We start from the raw sequence: 21,495 nt of genomic DNA, 5'->3' as shown, positions 1-21,495 counted from the left end.
GCTGAAGGAACCGGGAGAAGTGTCAATTGCTCTTATGTTTCTGAGAACTAATTTCCTGGCGCCTTGAAGAGCAGCTATGAGAATCTTAAGGGTTATGAGACTCTTAAGGGTTACCAAGGCAACAGAAGCAGTCCTTAGAAGTGAGTTTAAGGCTTTCTTTCTTTATCTCTGGCAGATAATTGACAGTCCTCTTGCTTGATAAAACTCTACACTGGCTGGTTAAAAAAAAAAAAAAGTGACTGTAGCACCTTCCCATGAATTATTGGTCCACGATAGATTTAGCCAGACTTTTCTCTGCCTCTTACAAAGCCAATTAGGACGATATCAGATAAGATCCATAATAATAGCTAACATTTTTATGCACTTATGTGTCCGGCAGAGTTCTAAAATGCTGCATATACAGAAACTCATTTGACTCTCATGGTTAAACAACTTACAAGACAGGCACTATTATTACCTCTGTTGTATAGATGAGGAAGCTGAAGCACAGAGGTTAAGTCACTTCCACAAAGTCACACAGTTGGTACATAGTGGAATGAGGATTCAAGCCCAGACCTTCTGAATCTAGAGGCTATATTCTTTTCTCATCACCCCTCCAGGAGAAAGGGGGAAAAAGCCCTGCTTTCCATTAATCCCATGACACAAGCCAAGCATGTCCCTAAGCTACTTCCACAGGTGCAATGGGGACTGTGTCTCTCAGGACGAGATAGGCCAGGAGTAGACAGGCATGCTGGGGGCAGGGGCTGCTTTGTGAAATTAGTTGGAAATACATTCCTGGGGAATGTGGGGTCCAGGTACCACTCAATGACCCCTTTCCTCGTCCCCTTCTTTCTCACTTTCCACAGTGGCCATACCAAAGTGCCCTTTGTCCTCAAGTCCCCATCTCCCTCAGTCGCTGCTAACGGCCTCATTACCCACTGCACCAAGAAAACAGGGGCCATGCGGCAAAACCCCTTCCACTGCCTGCTCCTATAAACTTACCAGTATCTCCAAACAATCCTGGGTTCTTCCATTCGGACTAAGAGGATGTGTTCCTCATCTCAACCAGGACTCTACCCTGATCCTGTTGCCTGCTGTCTTGGAGACTCCTAGGCCTGGTTATTTTATCTCTGCCCTGGCTCCTGCTCTTCAACCAATCAGCCCATCCAAGTCCCTCATAGCCTAAAAAAAAAAATCCAGCCACCAACCCCTTTTAATTGCCATATATCATGAAAGAGGCCTACAGTGGTGCCTCTACTTCCTGATACCCAATCATTCCTTAGCCCACTGTAATCTGGTCTCTGACCACCATGCCCCTCCCTTCACAAACAGTTCCTATGGTGGTCATGGAAGACCTAATCTTACTGAATTCCCTACGGTGTTTGAAGCCCCCTTCTCCTTTTGTAAGCCTCAGCAGTTGAGTATGGTGGTAAAGGATGCTGCTTAGGAGACCGACGGCCCGGGTGCAAATCCCAGCTTCTACCTGTGTGATCTTGGGCAATGGGCAAGTGACTCACTCTCTCTAAGCACCACTTTCCTCAGCTATACAATGGTGGCGATAATGCTCTCTACATGCTAGGGCTATTTAAAGATTAAATGAGAGGATAAATAGAAGGCCAGACCTCTGGATGAGCCATGCATTTCCTCTTTGTTAATTACTGACCACCTTCCTCTACTTGGTGCTGATTTTAGAGCCCCCAGATATCCTTTGCAGAATTATCTGCCCCCCTTAGAGGTGGTAGGGGAGCACAAGCCCCAGCAAGAAAAAATGTGCACCCCAGTGCCTTTGGCATCAGTCAGTCAAGTCCTATTCTCATTCACGCTGTTTGGCCTGCAGTCAGACTCAGGTCTGGCCATTTTGGGATACGGACAAGTTCAGATTCCTGGGCCTACAAAGGGTGGCTGGTGCTTGCCCTGAGAAGCCCTGGCTGACTGAGGAGCTGGCAATCTAGGGGACCTGCCCTGAATGAGGGAGATGGAAGCATCAAGAACAATCCCCAGGTTTCCGCTTTGGGTGCCCAAAGAACTCCTAGGCAGAGGGGCAGACCTGGGGAAAGGGACCTTCTATGCAGTGCGGTGCTGGAGAAATGGAGAGGTCCAGCCAGCAGTCATATCTCACACAGGGTACAGCCGTGGTGCCATCAGCATGTGGACAGGAGGAGGCCCTGCTTCCTGTTGCTTTCTCCCAGTTGCTACACATGACTGCATTTCCTCAATTCAGTTCAAGGCAAAATTTCCCATTTCTGATAACTGCTGTTGCATTTGCTTCCACCATCACAATCTGAGACCCACTTACCTTTTCAGCTTGACATTTCTTGGTCTACCTTTAAGGTGTGAATTCAGACATCAGACCAGCATGAGGACCAGCCCGTGGTCCACATTCTAAGAGGAGATTATTTTCTTACCTCCGCCTAGTGCCAGCTGTGAGGTATTCAGGTTTCTTTGCTGGCCTGGCAGCCAGGCGGGTTCATTCCTTGTTGACCCTTCCAATGCGAGTGTAGCTCTTTGGTGTCCTACACTCCCTCCCACCCACCTCACCTTGACTGCTTTTTCTTTCTTAGAGGCTACATATAATAACGGTGGGTCTTAACAATCAGGTACCTTATATTAGATGACACACTGTACCTTCCTAAACACAGAGATTTGATCTTATTTTTCCCTACTGAAAGCCTTAGTGACTTTCTTTTTCTTGGAGTGTGAAGACCAACCCCTTGGCCACAAATACAGGGCCTGTTCTCATCTCTCATCTCCTGACACTTCCCTCTCCTACCCCACACCATGCCCAGGAACCTCAGGTCCACTGACACCAGATGACAGTGATTCCCCAGCAGACTCGCTGCAGGGGCCACTTTGGAGGGCAATACAGAGGATGCTGCGTGGAGCCTCTGCCTCAGAAGTCACAAACAACCTGCATCCAGAGCTCCCGCCCCCGTCCCTTCTTATGGCTCATATTTTGTTTTTTAATAAGAAAAAAAAAGATAAAATTTTCAGGTTTTAGCTTACAAATGTAGAACTTTTTTGAGAAAAAAAGGCATTTAAAAGTAGGATTAAATTTGAGCAATAAAAAGATTATGTTTCAGGAAAATGATAATATTTTATAGATGTACAAGTATTACTTCGGATGCAGACATTTTCAAACCCATATTTAAGTGGTTTCTAAATTTTTAATAGAAAGAGTTTATCTTAACAATATCTTACCAAGTTCAAGCACCAGCATTCTTTGATAAACACTTGTTATAGTGTTCTCGAACTTTGTTGTTTTACATTTTTTATTTTTTACTTTTTATTTTGAAATAATTATAGACTTATAGGAAATTGCCAAAAAAAGCAAGGTTCGAGGTACCTCTGATATTTATTCTATTTTTATTCTTTTGAAACAGGGTCTCGCTCTGTTGCCCAGGCTGGAGTGCAGTGGCAGAATCTCGGTTCACTGCAACTTCCGACTCCTGGGTTGAAGCGATTCTCCTGCCTCAGCCTCCAGAGTACCTGGAATTACAGGTGTGCACCACCATGCCTGGCTACTTTTTTTTTTTTTTTTTTTGTATTTTAGGTAGAGACGGGGTTTCGCCATGTTAGTCAGGCTGGTCTTGAACTCCTGGCCTCAAGTGATCTGCCCACCTCGGCCTCCCAAAGTGCTGGGATTTCAGGCATGAACCACTGTTCCGGGCAGCCAAGATTTGATCTTAGCAAATGCTACAATAGTAACCACTATAATAAAATATGTCTCTAACATTGAAAAGTTAAAGAAAATTTAATAAAGAGGCTTTTATGCATTTTATGTCTCCCATTAAATAACCTTGATATTGAAACTTTTCCATACTCACTTCCATTACCTCCCACTTCCCCCATGCCTGATGGGAGACTAATAATTCACTAGATTTTTAAAATTAACTATCACATCTCTAATAAATTGAAATAAGTTAATTAACTCTAATGCTAATCTTGAGGAATTGCGGGGGAAGTGTGTCTGGAAACCTGTTATTTTACAAAAAGAGCCTTACACACCTCGGGTCTGTGTGAGTTCTCTCCCCTGCCTCCGGGGCCCGGTAGGATGGAGACTGACCAGATTTTTCTTTCTCCAGGAAGTCTGCACTAGAACTTCTCTCTCCTGAATCTCATCTGGGTTCCCCAGGCTAGCTGAATGAATCTTCTCAACCATGTTAGAATTAGTTTTTAGTTTTGTATGTTGGTCTCTTAGTATAACAGTATGAGTATGGGAAAGACATTAAGTATGGTGGGAAAGTTGTTTTTTTGTTTTGTTTTGTTTTGTTTTCTTTTTTTGAGATGGAGTTTCACTCTTGTCCCCCAGGCTGGAGTGCAATGGCATGATCTCGGCTCATTGCAACCTCAGACTCCTGGGTTCAAGCAATTCTCCCACCTCAGCCTCCCAAATAGCTGGGATTACAGGTGCCCGCCACCATGCTTGGCTAATTTTTTTTTATTATTATTTTAGTAGGGACGGGGTTTCACCATGTTGGCCAGGCTGGTCTTGCACTCCCGACCTCAGATGATCCACCCTCCTTGGCCTCCCGAAGTGCTGGGATTACAGGCATGAGCCACCATGCCCGACTGTGGGAAAGTTTTAGAGGCAAATAAAAAAGGTATCTCAAGTCCCAACTACTCCATTCATCCTTTTAAGACTCAAAACCTCTCATTGGTAAAATGAGTACAACCTAGTCCAGAGGAGCTACAGCAGATAATGCCTGTGCCTGTCATTTGGCACAAAGAAAGACATGGTTGAGATTACTGGCAGTGAAAAGAAGGAAAAAAAATTGTTATTTTTAAAATTGCAGCTGCTTGAATAAATGCCTTCAGGAGAATGAGAGAATTTCTTTTAGAGAGAGAATTGCCTTTTTGTCTAAGACAATTCTTTGTTTTCATTCTCCTACTTGGTTGTAAAAGTTGAGGCCCTGGCCAAGTGTGGTGGCTCACGCCTGTAATCCCAGCACTTTGGGAGGCCAAGGAGGGTGGAACACCTGAGGTTAGGAGTTCAAGGCCAGCCTGACCAACATGGTGAAACCCTGTCTCTACTAAAAATACAAAACCCCGTCTCTACTAAAAATACAAAAAAATTAGCCAGGCGTGGTGGTGCATACCTGTAGTCCCAGCTACTCCAGAGGCTGAAGTAGGAGAATCGCTTGAACCTGGGAGGTAGAGGTGGCAGTAAGCCAAGATCACGCCACTGCACTCCAGCCTGGGCAACAGAGCAAGACTCCATCTCACAAAAAGTTGAGGTCCCTCCCGCAACATGGTTTAGAAGAAAAAGAATAAACTTAAAGTATAAAATAATAATAATAACAAAGTTAAATTCATCCCTTCCTTTTGTTCTTTTTCTGATGCCTTCTCTTTCCTTTCTGATCCATTTGGCCCTGAGGCCATCAGTGAGTGGGGTGAGGTAGGTGTCCACAGTGAGGGGCTCTCAGTGGCTAGGAACAGTGTCTCCAAGCCCCAGTGGGGTAAGGAGGGTGTCCGCATGGAAGGACAGCCCCATGCCCAGTGTCAGAGCCTGCATATGGTGAGGAGGACATCCAGATGGGAAAGTGGATAGTAGTACAGACAGAAGATCAGTTACACACGAGGATGGATCAACTAAGCTATGAAAGGAAATCTCCAGACCCCAATTCACTCTGCCAAAAGGAAAAACTTAGGCTGAAAGCTGAGTCATGCAAGAAACCGCCTTTCCTTTTGTTCCTAAGCAGACAGCTACAGATAAAAGGTTAAATATCTCCACAGGTAGCTGCTTTATCTTCACCTTACCTTATGTAAAGTGTAGCTTTACTGAGCGCAAGATGAATATAGAATTGACTACTCCCCTACCTGCTCCTTTTCTCCTGCAACATATAGACTCAGTAATGTGACCATACCCTCTCTCTTGCCCCACCAACCGCTTTTCCCCTTTAAGTATCTGAAGCCCTCAAAATCACCTTTGGAAAAAGGCAGGATCACAGGTTGTTCCTGTGGATTTATGTTTCTTTTTTCAGGGCATGTCCTTAACCTTGGCAAAATAAACCTCTAAATTGATTGAGACCTGCCTCAGACACTTTTTGGTTTACAAAGTAAATACATTAAGGGTAGTGGATGCCACTGTCAGGAAAGGGAGTTACAAACAGGAAAGAGAAAAAATGAACCTTGTGGTGGTTGGATTGGAATTGTAGACATCAATGTGAACTCACAGTTTTCCATATATATAGATTTATGAATAAAATAAACATAAATGTATATATATGTGGAAAGAAAGATTGCTAAGTAGTATTTTATGGTATGAATGTACAATACCACAATTGTTTATCCATCCTGTTGATAGGCATTTACCTTATTTCCAGTTTGGGGGCTATTATGAATAAAGCTTCTATGAACATCTTTACACAATTCTTTTTGGATACGTATTTTCATTTCTCTTAGGTAAATACTCTGCAAGTGAAATTATTGGGTCATAGGGTAGGTCTTTGCTTAACTGCATAAGAATTCATCATATGGTTTTCTGAGTTGGTTGTACCATTTTCACAACCAGCAATGTAAGAGAGATTCAGTTGTTTGACATACTCACCAACATTTGGGGCTTTCAATGTTGCCACTTGAGTAGGATTAAAAGGCTATCACATTGTGATTTTAATATGTATTTTCCCGATGACTAATAATATTGAGCACATTTTCATGTGCTTATTTGCTGTTCATATGTCTTCTTCCATGAATTGTCTCCTCAAATCTTTTGCCTATCTCTTAAAAATTTGGCTGTTTGTCTTTTTGTTATTGTGAGTTTTTAATATATTCTGCATACAAGTCATTTGTCACTTACATGCACTGTGAATATTTTTCCTACTCTGTAACTTGCCTACTTATTTTCTTAATGGTTTCTTTTAATGAGCCGATTTTAATTTTGATGAAATCTAATTTCTCTTTTTTTCTCTCATGACTATTTATTTTATAAAAATTTTCTACCTAAGAAAATTTTGCCTTACTTCAGGAAGATATTTTTTATGTTTCCTCTTGAAACTTTAGAATTTTAGCTTTTACACATAGGTCTTTGTTCCACCATGAATTACATCTTTATGTGGTATGAATAGTGATTGAAGTTCATTTTATCCTGTTTAATTTATCCAATTATTCCAGAATCATTTGTCAAAAATAATTTTCTTTCCCCATAGGAAATCCTTGATGCCTCTGTCAAAAATCAATAAACCATATATGTATGGGTCCATTTCTGGACTCTTTGTTCTGTTCAATTGATCTATTTGTCTACCCTGACCTAAATAACTCCCTACCATGATCATAGTAGCTCCATAATAAGTATCAGCATCAGATACTTAGAAAGCTCACTTAGTGTGAGCTTTGAGGTTTTCCCCCAACTAGATTGTTTTGGGTATTCTAAGCCCCTTGTATTTCCATTTAAATTGTAAGATTAACCTGCCAATTTCTACAAAAATCTGTTAGGATTGTAGTTGAAATGATATTGAATCTTTAGGTCACTTTAAGTAAACTTGACATATAACAGTATTGAATCTTTCAATCCATGGCATGTATCTTTCCATTTTGCCGGTCTTCTTAAATTTCTCTCAAAAATCTTTTGTTGGGGTGGGTGCAATGGCTCATACCTGTAATCCCAGCACTTAAGCAGGCTGAGATGGGAGAATCACTGGAACCCAGGAGTTCAAGACCAGCCTGAGCAACATAGCATGACATCATCTCTATAAAATTTTTTTTTAAATTCCCTGGACATGGTAGTGCATGCCTGTAGCCCCAGCTACTCAGAAGGCTGAAGTGTGAGGATCAGTTGAGTCCAGAAATTCGAGGCTGTAGCGAGCTATGACTGTGCCACTGCACTCCAGCCCGGGTGACAAGGCGAGGCCCCATCTCTAATCAAAACAAAACAAAAATCTTTTGTAGTTTTTAATGCAAAAGTATTAAACATCTTTTATTAATTACTGTTTTTGAATCTTATTTTCCAATTATTTGTTGCTATTATACAGAAATGTAATTTATTTTGTATATTAGCCCTCTATCATTAGGATTATCTATACAATCTTGTCATCTTCAAATAAAGACAATGTATTACTTTATTTCCACTCTTTAATTCTTTTTCCTTTTGTTTTATTGCTCTGGCTAAGACCTCTAGTTACAAGTTTGAATGGAAGTGCTAGAAGTGAACAACCCTTCCTTTTATTCTGATTTTAGGAGAAAAATATTCAATATTTCACCATTTTATATGTTAGCTGTAGGTTTTTTCATAGATGTACTTTATTTATTTATTTATTTATTTATTTATTTTGAGATGGAGTCTCACTCTGTTGCCCAGGCTGAAGTGCAGTGGCACGATCTCGACTCTTTGCAACCCCCGCCTCCTGGGTTCAAGCGATTCTCCTGCCCCAGCATACTGAGTAGCTGGCATTACAGGCATGCGCCACCATGCCCAGCTAATTTTTGTATTTTTAGTAGAGACAGGGTCTCACCATGTTGGCCAGGCTGGTCTCAAACTCCTGACCTCAGGCGATCTGCCCACCTCGGCCTCCCAAAGTGCTGGGATTACAGGCCTGAGCCACCATGCCCAGCAGAAGTACTTTATTAAATTGAGGAAATTCCCTTATATTGCTAAGTTTTAAGAGTTTTTAACCATAAATAGATGTCAAATTTTATCATATGCTTTTTTGTTTCTACTGAGATTATTATACAGTTTTTCTCCTTTATTCCATTAATATTGTGAATTACATTGATAGAATTTCAAATGTTAAACCAACTTTACATTCCTAAGGTAAACCTTACTTAGTCATGATGTATTATCATTTTTGTGTATTTCTGAATTCTATTTGCTAATATTTTGTTAAGGATTCTTGTGTCTATGTTCACAAGTATATTTGTCTGTAATTTTCATTTCTTCAAATGTCTTTGTCAGGTCTTAGTATGAAAGTTATGCTGACTTTATAAAATGAAAGTTTCCCTTCTTCTCTCTTTTTGAAAGAGTTTATGCAAGATTTGTATTTTTTCCCTTAAATTTTTGATAGAATTTACAAGTGAAATCATAGAGCCTTGGAGTTTTCTTTGTGGAATATTTTTTATAGTTAATTCAACTTCTTTATGAAATATGGGTTATTTGGATTATCTATTTCTTCCTGTTTTGATTTTGATAAGTTGTGTTTTTCAAGGAATTTGTTCATTTCACATAAATTATCAACTTCATTGCCATAAAGTTGTTCATAGCATTTCTGAATTATCATTATAACCTGTAAGATTGGTAACGATATCCTCCCTTTCATCCCTATATTAGTAAGGTGTATTTTCTCTCTTTTTTAATTGATCGATCTTGTTAGAGGCTTACCAATTTTATGAATCTTTTCAAAGAACCAATTTTTGACTGAGTTAAAAATCCCTGCAGCTTGTTTTCCAATATACTGACTTCTGCTTTTATACTTATTATTTCCTTCTTTCTTTGGGTTTACTTCTCTTTTTGTTCTACATTTAAAAATGGAAATTTGGATAACTAATTTTAAACCTTCCTTCTTTTTCTAATACTAACATATTAGAGCTATTAATTTCCCTCTAAGCACTGCTCTACCTGCACCCCACAAATTTTGAAATATAATATTGAATTTTCATTATCCCTCAATCTGAATATTTTCTAATTCCCCTAAAATGTCTCCTTTGATCCATGGTTATTTATAAATGTGTTATTTAATTTCTAAATATGTAGGATTATCTAGGTAGTTTAATATATGATCTAATTTCATTGTGGTTAGAGAACATACTCTGTAAGATTTCAATATTTTGAAATTTATTGATATAAAACAAGTATATAACTTACCTTATAGAAAGTAGAAAGTGGCCATCAGAGAGGTGTAAATAAAATGCCATGGGAGTTAGAGGAGGGAGAGGTAAATTCCAACTATATTAAACAATGAAAGACTTATGGAAGGAGGTGGGATTTGAGCTGGGTTTTGAAAGATAGATAGAATTGGGAAGTAAGGAGATAGAGGGACAACAGGCAGGAAAAGCTACAATTAGACTCAGCTTTCTTTAAAAGGCGTAACTATGATTACCTTTTATGAGACCCAAGGCCTCAGAGCACTGCTGGGAAAGTGACTGCAGACCCATGGCCCCAGTATTCTTCTCTCAGTTGCCTCTAAATATCTGTTTTCAAATAACCACTTAGACATTTTAAACTCTGAATCTGGCCACCTCCTGTTTTAGAAACTGAAGCAGTAACATGTACTTTAAACTCACAATGAGAAGGGCCAAATTTCATAACTTGAAAAGCAATTTCCTTTTTATTTTTAGGATATGCACCATTCTATGATTTCTTTTTCTGCCCACAGATCTGGGAGCATGAGTGTGATACACTGAGACATTTGTGTTCCTAGTCACAGCCTCTCCCTTTGGGGAAGTTTAGACTTCTTAATGATGTCATTGGAGAAAAGCTTCACTTATCTCTATGGTCACATGGCAAGAGTCACTCTTAGAAGTGTCATGGGTAGAAGGCAAGTGGCTCCTCGGGATCTGTGTCATCTGAAAGAAGCTCCTGGTCAGAGCCCCCTGAGCGAGTGATACAAAAAAAAAAGGTCTGGGCCTGAGATCATTATCCTTCAGCCAAACACATGGAGGCCACAATTCAGATCTGCATACTCCCAAATCTGTGCGAGCTGAGACTAATTGTAGTTTTTCCTGCCTGCTGTCCCTCTATCTCCTTATTTCTCAATTCCCAAACACACATAGGCCACAGTTCAGATCTGCTGGCATCTTTAGGGGTGTACAGCCACCATCCCAGAGCTCCAGGGCAGGGCTGGTATTTTCTTCCCCACTTCATATGCCTCAGTTCCCAGAGTGGCATTTGTGGAAGTTCATCAAGGGGACAGGCAGAGCCAGCCTGAGCTTTCTTCTTCCCTGAGCTCTGGTCCACAGCGGGAGTGGCCTTTACCCTGAACTTCCCTCGAGAGATAAGACTGTTGCCCTTATCTTTGGTGATTCCTGGGGGTTGAGTTCCCAGTGTGGAAAGGTTGGTTTGGAATGTTTTCTCAGATGTACTCTGACATGCTAACACCCACATTCCTGCCTAAACTAAATAGTCCTGCCAGCCCTGCCAGATGTCATGGTCTTTTGTTGCCATAGATGCCCCTGGAGGAAAGGGGTAAAGGGCTGACCTGGAATAAACATGAGCCCTTGATAGCCATGTCCTTAAAAGACTGAGAAGCCACACCAAGCAAAGTGTGGCTATCAAGACCTCTAGTTCCAGATATAGTCATTTAACATAATTCCTGGCAAGAAAGGGGTAATCCAAAGTCAGGCAAAGGTTAGTCTTCTGTGGGTCTAATGAAGTCTATTTGAAGAGTTCATCCTGATGCCTCATTTGGCCTTGCTGAGGTGTGTCCTTTAGCCAGAAGCTATATGGGGCACACTAGCATATATCCGGGGCACACTAGCATGTATCCAGGGCACACTAGCATGCCTGTCCATGTGCGACACATTTTAGCCATGTGTTTACAGTGAAACCTGGCCAAAGGACTCCACCTCCAGTGAGCAGCCCCTCCCTGACTTTTGCAACTCTGAGTCTGGAAGGGTTCCCTATCCAGGATGGTGATGAAGATGAAACTGTCCCTAGAATGTCCCTCTTCAGAGGCAGTCTGATGAGTTCATGTAGGAGACACAGACAAAGGCTAAGAGCAGAAAGTGCCTGTGATGGCATCTGGTTGTGAGGCTTTCAAGTCTGGATGGTCTCAACAAAGCCTGCCAGGCCAGTTCTTAACACTGGACAAAGACTGGACATCTGGTTCCCTCCCACTCCAAGTGAGGAGGGCAGAAAATACAAGGAGACTATGGGCTAGAAGCCCTTTGAGGCTAGTTAGCCTGGAAGAGTTTGAGAGAGTTTAGTGACAAACACTTCAAACTCAAGTCCAGTACCTTACTCCTGATTGTTGCTTTAGGTTGACTACCCTCATATCAACTCAATAACTTTTCCTCCTTCTCCTCCCTACTTTCCTCTCTCTCTCATAGTAGAGGGGGGCCAGTATTTGAAGAAGTGCAAGATTAGGAGGCATTGGGGTTGAGACTAGGAACTAGGAAAAGGTCCAAGTGAAAAAACTAAATGCCTGATCAGGACTTATGGCATATGTTTGTTAAGAGAGAGGTGGAGGGATTGCTGATAACCAGAAAGGCCAAGACACGTCTTGTTGCTAAGGCCTCCTACAGATTCTGATAGTGCATTTATAAGCCAAGCCAAATGCCACAGACAGACATGTTCCAAACATAATGGGTTCCATGGGCTTGGGTAAAATGGATGTCATACTTGCTTGAGATGTTTCCAGTATCTTCCCAGACTGCACCCAGAGCACTAGCTATTAAAACAACGTCACCGAAACAGGAGTGCCCTGGAGTGCTCCACCCTCCACTCTGGGGGTTAGGCTTTGTGCATTAGCATACATTCCCAGCACTTATTAGAACTCCCTCCTGAGTACAAGATACTTGGCTTCCAACATAATTGGTTTACATTTAAGTGCCCAAATGTGATTATATAACTTTGATTCAATTAACAGGTCTGACTTGATTCGAACCTTGCTCAGGTATGAGCCAAACAGTCATCTAAATAATAATTAAAACAAGACAAACGAGCCTTGCTGGACTCCAGTGTTGGGAACTGAAGGAACTTCTGAGTCATCAGATGGAGTTGATGGATCCAGAAGCCCAGCTCCCAACACTATGCTCACTTGCCTTTGAGGCTCAGTGCTGTGGTCTGGGGCACCCCAGCTGTGGCCAGCAGGGACTCTCAATTGCTTGCTCTTTCCAACTTAGCAATGATGAAGCGGAGTCTAGGAGTTGAAAGCAGAGCTAGGATTTTAGTTCAACACAAAGGGTTGAAGCCTCATCTAATCTAACCTCCCACCCTGTTTAGAAACCCCTGACTGTTGTCACACCTCTGCCTGGCCTGGGTTAAGAACCGGAAGCCCACTACCCCCACCAATCTTAAATGATTCCAACTATGATCAACCTTCCTTTGTTTTGATCTCAAATCCACTTTCCTATAATTTTCATTCAAAAGTTATTTTATCTTTAGGCCTCCCATGCCGTTTCTCAACTCCCTCAGCCCACTCACAATAAATTCTGGAACCCAGAAAGCTTACTCTGCCACAGTATGTTGATCAGTGGCTTAGACTCTTATGAAACTCAATCATAAGATGGACTCTGCCCTGACTTTTGAACATCACAGCTTCAGATCTGGCAGGGGTCAGAGGAACTAAGGAACTCAGTGCTTTGTTGTATGAAATCATTTTGAAGACTAGAACAAAATCGGAGAGGAAAACGAAATAAGTATTTTAAATCAGAGATTTTGCCAACATAGCGGCATATGTTGATGGGAGAATCTGAATATTTTCTGAATAAGTTTTTGTAGCAAACTGACAGTGCCATTTATGATTAGTTTATAATGATATTGTGTGACTTTCATAATATTAGACATGGATCCCAGTGAGGGCCAGTGTGGGGAAGGGGAAGCCAGATACTCAATATCTTGGTTAGATGTTCTATATCCAGAGAATAGAATTATTCCCAGTTTACACAATGTTATGGCACCTGTGATGCTGTACTATAGGCAGCTATGTACATGCTTGTCTCTGCCACTAGACTATGGGGTTCTTGGAGGCAGGAAGCATATCTTCTCCATCACTGTGCTCTCAGGGGTGGCATGGGATAGGCTCTCTGCAAGTGTTTGGTGGATAAACTGATTCATAAAAGATGTTTGTTTCCTGGCTGGGTTACCATTTCCCAGGGGTTCATCAGTGGTGTCTCTGACTTCAGCCTTGCACTGTGTATCTCAGCACACTTACATTCATAGGTGAACACATCCAGGACAGCAAACCTTAAATGTAGAGATCAGGAGGTGACTTATAATACAGGAGAATTACTTACTTTAAAAAAAGATTTGCCACACAGCCATCCTAAACAATGAACTCCCCTCCAACATTTAAAATGATCCAATTTCTAAAACTCTGGGGCCAGGTACTGTGGCTCACACCTGTAATCCCAGCACTTTGGGAGGTGGAGGCAGGTGGATCACTTGAGGCCAGGAGCTCGAGACCAGCCTGGCCAACATGGCGAAACCCCGTCTCTACTAAAATTACAAAAAAAATTAGCCGGGCCTGCTGGCACATGCCTGTAATCTCAGCTACTCGGGAGGCTGAGGCAGGAAAATCACTTGAACCCGGGAGGCGGAGGTTGCAGTGAGCCGAGATCGTGCCACTGCACTCCAGCCTAGGAGACAAAGCGAGACTCTCTCAAAAACAAAAAACAAAAACTGGCCAGCAATTGAGTGCACATATCATAGGGGAATGACACCACACTCAGCTACTGAAGACACTGTGGGTCCATGGCAAATGATGTTTGAGTTCAGCCGTGCCAAACTCAGAGATCAACCTTGACATCACTTTGATCTTTTCCACATTTCTGCTGCCATTTGCCATCAAATCCAGAGACCTGGAGGAAAAGTAAGACGAAAGAACTTTCAGTGGTTTGAGATAAGCTCCTTTTCACATCCCTGAGCTCAGGGCAGGCAAAGCCTGGTGAATGCGGCACACAAGGCCCAGGGTGTCTGCCCTTGGAAGCATGCACACTGCAATACTGTACGTCCCCATGGTCCCTAGGGTCAAGGATAGGATGTCCACGTTTAAGTGCTATTATTTAATCATAACAGCCTGTGTGGCATTTTTCAGATAATGGAGCTAAAGCTTAGAGAGATTAATGTCACCCAAAGTCACACAGGTGAGGGCTGGGCTTTAAACTCAGGCCTGCTCATATCCACACGGGGAGGACCAGAACTCCCAAGGGCTTCCCCAGATGGAGTGTGTCTGGCCCACAGCATGAGAGAAGGGGCACTGCTACCTTTGGCTTCTTGGGCAGGGCAACTGTTCTCTTCAGGTTTTGATTTCTTATTACATGCAGAGAATTCCTTTGTTTTCCGGGTCTATTTGTAAATTACTTAGAAAAACCTGTCTGGGTGTCCATTCTGCTGTCAGGGCAATGGGAAGTGGGAAGCCAGCAGGTGAGTGGGGTGCCAGTGATTTCCTGTCATGGAGGGCTGGACTGGGTTCTGACGCCACTCTGCTATCACTTCCCCTGCCTTCTTTCCCTGTCTCCCCACGCCTCTTCCCGCACACTCAGTCCATAGGATCGGGGAGACGCCACAGTGGTCCTGGCATCCCCACACTTCAATTCTGTCTTGGCAAGTGTCAAATAGAGACCCTGCCTTCCAGATACCCAACTCGGGGGCTTGGCCTAGTTTACAAGCCAAAAAGAGGAGAGAAAGTCTATCAGGAGTCCTTCATAATCTCCAGACTAAAGGAGAGTGTTATTGTGGGAGAACGAATTTCCTCAGGTGGTCTGTCTTCAGGCCTTTGCCTAGAGTAAGCCGGTTATGTGGCATCAGGAGTGGCCTCAAGATGGCTAGGGTGGTCCTGCCCTCTGGGAATGAAGGGGTTAGAATAAAATGGGTGAATTAGTTTGCTTCCCATTGTTCGCCCTAGCCAGAGGAAGCTTTGTAAAAGATGGCTGTAATCCGATTAGCCCCCAGTTAATAATCTCCTTGCCTCATCTGCAGAATCCTGGCCCTTCACCCTTGCCCCACCCACCCCTCCTCTTCTTCAGTCTCTTCCCCACCCCGTCTCCATCCATGCTTTGCCCTCACTATACCTCCTCTTCATCCTCAAACACCCCATGCACTTTGACACCATTGAGACTTTGTTGTTCCTTCTACCTGAAGTAGCCCTCCCTCAATCCTCTCCTCACCATCTACACCCAGCTCAGTTGTCACCTTCTTGCTGTAGCTTGCCACATGTCAGGCAAAATTAATTGCCCCTCATGCAAATTCCCATAGCACTTGAATGTGTCTCTATATCACTCATCACGAGAGCTATTTGCTCATATGTGTCTCACTGGTTAGACGATACACTCTTTGGAGAGGAGTGATTACTTCATATTCCTGTATATCCCTGGGCCCTAGAACATGGAAGGGGGTGCATGGATGTTGTCAGAAAGTGGCTGCAACAGTGGAAGATATTCTTCAAGGGGATCCTGGGCAGCTCCCTGGGGTCAAGTACAAAAGACAGGCTACTAAGTGACCGGACCTCTTCTCCCTCCCTTACCAAATTGTCTAATGGGTCACAGCTTGGGTCCACGAGCTCTGGTGCAAAAGGTCATTCACCAAAGGCAGAGTGAAGTTTGGGAGCTCAAAGGTTTTTTTGAGGGACATCAAGGTTACTTTTTAAACCTATGATGATGGTTCCCCACAAGAGAGGTGGAGACAGAGAGGTGGGGTTCACAATTTTGAGCTAGGTAACTTAGAGTAAATTGCTTAATCTCTCTGAGGTACAATATCCTCATCTATACAAATGGGGAAATACTACATACCTCATGTTCCTGTGGAGATTAATAACTACTCTTTATTGAATTCACTGTAGAGCTATGGGCTCTACAAATATCATCCAGTGAGAAAGTGACAGAGACAGAATCAGAAGTTGTACCACCATTCAATATGAAAAGGACGTTGGAAATTGCGAACATCTACAAAAATGTTAGCTATACATTTTTCTTTTTCTTTTTCTTCTTTCTTTCTTCTTCTTTTTTTTTTTTTTTTTTTTTTTGAGATGGAGTCTCACTCTGTCGCCCAGGCTGGAATGCAATGGCACAGTCTCGGCTCACCACAACCTCCACTTCCTGGGTTCAAGCGATTCTCCTGCCTCAGCCTCCCAAGTAGCTGGGATTGCAGGCATGCACCAACATGCCTGGCTAATTTTTTTTATTTTTATTTTATTTTTTTAGTAGAGAAGGGGTTTTGCCATTTTGGCCAGGCTGGTCTCGAACTCCTAACCTCAGGTGATCCACCCGCCTCGGCCTCCCAAAGTGCTGGGATTACAGACCTATAACTATTTATTGAAAGTATTTAGGTCTGAAAATATTTGTCCTGTTGGGAACTGAAACTAGAAAAAGAAAGACATTTTTTTTTCTGGGCCACTGTGAGTAGCTGTTGCAGGAAGTGCAAAGGTGAAGGGGTGGTAGGAACAGCTAGTTGTCCACCAACAAATTGTGCCTCACCTTCCATAGGCTTAATGGTTTCTGAGACGTGGCAGCCCGGCCAGGGATTGCACTTCCTGGCTCCCCTTGCATGTAGGTGGAGCTATGTCATACCTTCTCCTGTGGAATGTGATCAGAAGAGACAGGTGTCACTTGCAGGTCAAGATGGTTAAGAAGAGGGTGTGACTTGCCAAAAGATAGAAGCAACTTGGGTGTCCATCATGGATGAATAACTAAACAAAGTATGGTGTATACTGCAATGGAAGGAAATTCTGACACCTTCTACAACATGGATAAACCTTGAAGACATTACACTAAATGAAATAAGCCAGTCACAAAAGGACAAATATTATATAATTCCACTTATATGAGGTACCTAGGACAGTCAAATTCATAGAAACAGAGAGTAAAGTGGTGGTTTCCAGGAGCTGAGGGAAGGAGGGAAGTGGGGATTTCATGTTGTTTAATGAGTACTGAGTTTCAGTTTGGAAAGATGAAAGAGTTCTGGAGATGGATGGTGGTGATAGTTGCAAAACAATGTCAATGTACTTAATGCCACTGAACTGTACACTTAAAATGGTTAAAATGGGACATTTTATGCTATGTATATTTTACAATAGTTGAAGAAGAAAGAAGAGGAGGAGCAAGAGGAGGAGGAAGAGGAGGAGGAGGAGGAAGTGGAGGAAGAGAAGGAGCTGTGACTTCTCCATATCTGCCAGTTGGAGGTGGAGAACTTTTAGGCCATAGGATGAAAGAACCACACAAGGGAAATAGCCTGTGCCCCTCAATCACCACATGACAAAAGACCCTCACTGACTAGAAATCTGACATTGGAATCTTATTTGAGTGATAAATAGACTTCCAATGTGTTAAGTCATTGAAATTGGGATTCAATCTGTTGCAGCAGCTAATAGAACCCTAACACGACCCACAGCTGATATTCACAGCTGATGTGGGAGAATGGCTACCGGTGCAGCAGGGTCCCCTGTGAAAGAGATAGGGGGTAGTTTCAGAAATGGGCATGGTTTGAGACAGAGAAGACATTTCTGCTGAGGGCCCAGCTTCAAGTTCAGCAGTTCTCAAAAATTAAGTCACAACCCTTTGTCTGCAAGGTGGCTTCCAAGGACTTTGTTTCTAAGGTAATTCAGAGGAGCTTACCTCCTTGAAAGACATGTCACCCATTCTGGGTTAGGAACTGGGTGTGGGCTTGGGGTATGGAAGGTAGGGGAAGAAGGAGACTGTGGTCCTCAGTCTGTGAGGGGTAGGCATGAGATCAGTCCCTACATGCTCTCATAGGCAGATCATGCCCTGGGTAAGTGGCTCTGCCATTCCATTTGAGTGGCAGCTCCTTAGCTGAGTATAGCATTGAAAGAAGGCAGGGATTGTCGTGTCTTGTGCTGAAAGGACAATTGTCAGTAGGATATATACCATGGCTGCTAGCTGTGACCAGAGCTAGCCACAAACTCCATGATCAGCAGCAAAGGAAGTCCCAGCATTAGGAGTGTAGAGGAGGTGAGAGTGACCAGGACAAGCTCTGGGGCTCAAATGGGGCTGTGGAATTTCAACTGCAGCTACAGTGTGTGGAAGGACTTTCCTGGCAGCGGTCTGGGACCCCCTGGGCATGGCAGGGGCTGAGGAGCCCCACAGCCTCCAGGCATGCATCTGAGGTGGTTCCAGTAGCCCAGGAGACAAGGACTGACCCTTGGCTTTCTCATAAGCATCCTGGTAACCTGGACTTCTTGGGCTCATCACAGGGAAATGACCCTGGGAAAGAGAGAAAGCCATTCTTGCCAGAGGGGAGATGAGGCTAGAGCCAAACTCACAGAACACATAAAAGAGATGCAGCCTCACTTCATCTCTCAATTTTGCAAAGAATTCACCGTTTTAATGAATTAGAGCAATTCAAGGTCACCCTATAATAACAATGCTCTTACTTACATGCATTCTTTCTTTCCTCCTAAGCTAGAGAGGAAGAGGTGAAGTTAGGGTTTGGGAGCTGGGAATTGCAAACAAATTTGACAGTTGTGGCAAAATCTCGCAACGTGCATAGGGGTGAGTCACGTAGGTAAAGGTCATGTGAGTTATATTAAAATACAAGTTGAAAATGATTGGTTTTATGGGTTTTTATCAGAGATTTAATGTTTATTAAATGTATGAATGTTTCCCTGTCCCTTATAGTGTAAGATCTCCAGAATTCTCCCACAGTGGCCATTAACACTGCTGTGGGTTCTTACCTCTCTTTAGCTTGTCCCTGGCATTCACCCTGTAATGTGACACCAGGTTCTGAGGCCTCCAGAGATGACAGACTGCAGAACATTCAAAGAAAAAGTAAAACACAGACCCTGCCTCTCTTTGCATCCCGTCTCTTGGAGTTTCCTGGAGTCAGTCCTCCATCTTCCTACAAGGTGGTGTCTGTTTCTTTCTCTCACTCTGGATTAATGTTTGCGTTTTCCTTCACCAAGGCCCCAAGGGGAGACATAGCACCCTGCCCAGGGTCTGAGCCCTATTTACAGAAAGCTGTTTTCGCTTTCCTGACATTTTTCACAGTCTCTTATGCATCCTCAGCCTGGGCCTTGCACAAATACTAGCTGATAAACATCTGATGCCAGTCTTTGAAATGGTCCAAGGCCACCTGGGTCCTGCTACCACTTCCTGGGGTTGATTCCAGGATTAGGGCTGAGCAACAGCCCCTCTTGGCCACCTGATCTGGGCAGGGCCCTGCTAGGAAGGGGAGGTCTGGCCCTGGCTATTGAAGGCTGACTCAGGGCGGCCAAGCCAGGATTCCAGCTCCCACAGCATGAGGAGTCCTCTCCTCTCCCCTCTGCTCTCTTGCCAGGATGATACACCCCTGTCTCCCACTGTCAGCACTCACCTGCATGGGAAGCACTCGCTGGGTCACGAGACTATTTTCCCATTTCCTTCAGCACCAGTGGCTGTGGTGACTTGAGGTCATTTAGAGACCTGCCAGCTCAGTCTCCTCTGTCCTTCTTGCCCTCTTGCTGCCTCTGGGAAGGGCTGAGCTATTCCTGACACCTGGAGTAGGACAACAGCATGAGGAATCCACGCAGAGCTGAATATAAGCAAGCTGGGCTCCTCATGCATGACAAAATGCAAGCTCATGAACCCTCTACGTGCCTGGAAAGGCCACTGTCCCCAGGATGTCTCCATATTCTCCATTTGGGGGTGGGGAGGCTTATGTTCTCACCTCTGGCTCCTAGTTTCTGCTTCCACTGGGTTCTTTCAGTTTGAGTCACTTTGCCGTCCCGTGTACACTGTCCTGGGTCTGCACTCAGATGTGGAACTCAGACCTTTGCCTTGATTTCCACAGAAAACAAACCAAACACCCGTCTAAGACTTCTGTGCAGGCAGCAGACTCTGTCAAGGGCTGCTCAGCCAAGAGGATTTACACTGCAGCAGAACAAACAACTTCAAGTGGGGTTTTTGATCTTTAATGATCCTCTTTGAGGCCACTCCCAGCTCCAGAGATTTCCCAGGGATCAGACCATCCCCTGTTGCTAACGAAGCTCATGTTTTCACAGGTTGATGAACGGCCTATACTGGAACAACTACTGGGGGGTTTGGGGGGTCTGCTCTGTGTGTGTGTGTGTGTGTGTGTGTGTATAAGAGAAGGAGATGGTGGGTTTTATTTGTTGGCTTGTTTCTACTTTGTTTTGTTTGGAGACTTGGTTGTAAGTGAACCTTTACATTTGGAGATAGGTGTCCTGCTCTTTGCAGTGCCCACTCACCACAGTAACCTCTTAGACCCCATCCACAAAATCCAAAGAGTTGAAAAGAACACAAATGCTGTCCAGCTCAGGAGTCTTCAAGTATTTTGCTTGCATTGCATGTCCCCTAAAATAATGTTGGAACATTATATATCCCCTTTGACAGTTTTTTTTTCCTCCTCTACTCTGAAGGGATGCCTTAAAATTTTTGTGTTGGTATTTTAAATCTCATTTTGAGTTTAAATAGCTGAAAAATGTTACATTTTACTGTAAATTTGAAATCTTGTAACATTTTAACAGTTAAACATTTTGGAATAACTATAAGCCACTATTTAAATGTATCAAAATAGAATTGGAATGTTTTAGCAATTTAATATGTTCCATTTAAAAAAAAAATCACGAACAAGCTCTTCTTTAACAGTCAGAAATTTTACATTATTCCTTTTTTCTCCTTGAGTTTGTATTTCCACTCCTCTTTCCCTAAAGAACTTTATCCTGATATAATATACATTTATGATCAAAGTCATTTATTAATTGCCTTATCATTTCTCTTAAAATGTATACAAATTCAATTTTTTTTCCTTTTCTGTGACCATAAGGCTCTAAAGCTACGTTGTCCAATACTGATATTATGGAACACTCATTAGTTTCTCCTTCATCTTTGTTAAAATAATTGGATAGTGTTAGATTTGTAAAAGGATTAATAATCTAATTATTAGCATAATTCACTCTTTCAGCTCAAATCAATACT

At 42.9% G+C, this 21,495-nt stretch overlaps 1 long non-coding RNA gene across 2 annotated transcripts; it reads right to left on the bottom strand.

The window, feature by feature from the left end:
- Positions 1–7,894: 7,894 nt before the first annotated feature.
- Positions 7,895–20,955, bottom strand: LOC112208164 (uncharacterized). Of its 2 annotated transcripts, none has more exons than XR_010149121.1 (4): positions 19,892–20,955; positions 19,254–19,325; positions 17,041–17,139; positions 7,895–14,427 (listed from the first exon to the last, which is right to left on the bottom strand). It is a non-coding gene; the product is annotated as an uncharacterized LOC112208164 (long non-coding RNA). The 2 variants fall into 2 exon arrangements; XR_010149122.1 differs by having other exon boundaries at positions 19,254–20,052; positions 20,225–20,955.
- Between the last annotated feature and the right edge of the window lie 540 nt (positions 20,956–21,495).

The sequence above is a fragment of the Pan troglodytes genome, chromosome 12 (genome assembly GCF_028858775.2).
Source record: "Pan troglodytes isolate AG18354 chromosome 12, NHGRI_mPanTro3-v2.0_pri, whole genome shotgun sequence".
NCBI lineage: Eukaryota > Metazoa > Chordata > Mammalia > Primates > Hominidae > Pan > Pan troglodytes.
This window is presented reverse-complemented; position numbering and strand designations above follow the sequence as displayed.